General features: G+C 41.7%; 1 pseudogene; it reads left to right on the plus strand.

The window, feature by feature from the left end:
- Window positions 1-449: 449 nt before the first annotated feature.
- Window positions 450-1,211, plus strand: LOC108491256 (annotated as a pseudogene).
- The last annotated feature ends 371 nt before the right edge of the window (window positions 1,212-1,582 follow it).

Genomic DNA, 1,582 nt, shown 5'->3' on the forward strand with positions numbered 1-1,582 from the left:
ATAAATATGAACAAATGGGCCCAATGCATATAAATTAGTAAATGCTTCTACTGTGTATTAAATAGAACAAGGATACCAATAGATTGTGATGACTTCTATCAAAATGCGATTATATTCTTTGATCTTTCTGTAATTGAGTTTAATTCATGAAAAAAATTAAAAGATACCCAAAATGATTGTTTTTATCTTGGCTTGTCCAATCTTTAAACATAACATAATAGAAAGGTGAAACCACTTCCAACTTCTGCTTTACTTCAAGTATCACTAATTTAAACTAATCAGCATACTCCAGTGACATTCTCTGAGGCATTGTTTTGCAAGTCCCCACAAACTTTTTTTTTTTTTCCTTTTCGAAATATTTTTATTGAACTTTTACACCCTGCCCAGTGAGGGGTCTGTAAGGTGGTGTTGTTCTTGATTCCTGTCATAAACTAAAGGAAACTAACACAATGTCCAGAGCCCTTGGTGTCCTACAAATGAAGTAAGAAGATGTCCTCAAATTCCTTGCAGCAGGAACCCACTTAGGTGGCACCAACCTTGACTTCCAGATGGAACAGTACATTTACAAGAAGAAAAGTGATGGTATTTACATCACAAATCTGAAGAGAATGTGGGAAAAGCTGCTGCTGGCAGTTCGTGCCATCGTTGCCATTGAAAACCCCGATGATGTCAGCATGATCTCCTCTGGGAACACTGGCCACTGAAGCCACTCCAATTGCTAGCGGTTTCACTCCTGGGACCTTCACCAGCAAGATTCAAGCAGCCTTCAGGGAGTCACCTCTTCTGCTGGTGACTGACCCCAATGCTGACCACCAGCCCCTCACAGAAGCTTCTTATGCTAACCTGCCTACCATCACTCTGTGTAACACAGATTCACCCCTGGGCTATGTAATAATAAGAAAGCTCACTCAGTGGGTTTGATGTGTTGGATGCTAGCCAGGGAAGTTCTATACATGCATGGTACCATCTCTGATGAACACACATGGGAGGTCATTCCTGATCTCTACTTCTAAAGAGACCCTGAAGAGATTGACAAGGAAGAGAAAATGTTACTGTCAGAGGTAGCAGACTGGTCTGAAAGCCTGCAAGTACCCTCTGTTCCTATCCAGCAGTTCCCTACTGAAGACTAAAGTACCCAGCCAGCCACTGAGGACTGATCTGCAGCCCCTACTGCTCAGGCCACTGAATGGGTTAGAACAACCAACAAGTGATCCTGAGCTGTGCTGCAGACAGTTGAGCAGGATGGAAAGAAGATGAATGGAAAATAAAGTATTGCTTAAAGAATTATTGAGTTTTTGTGCATTTCATATAATAGATATCAATCAAATTTGACCCCCCTCTCCAATCTACACCCCTCACACCTCCTCCCACTACCAGATTTCATGCATTCTGGGATCTGTATATTTACTGACAAGTATACTGTACACCACTCATCAATGAAGCTTCTTTTGCAACAGATGGAGGCTGTTACAGAATTAACAACTGGTTGCACACAGAGAATATATGTCTGAGAGATGACCAGCCCTAAATGACACATGTACGGTGGAACCTCTACACTTAAGGCTCATGGAACATAGTGGAA

This window comes from Nannospalax galili, unplaced genomic scaffold (genome assembly GCF_000622305.1).
Source record: "Nannospalax galili isolate Female #2095 unplaced genomic scaffold, S.galili_v1.0 scaffold641, whole genome shotgun sequence".
Lineage (NCBI taxonomy): Eukaryota > Metazoa > Chordata > Mammalia > Rodentia > Spalacidae > Nannospalax > Nannospalax galili.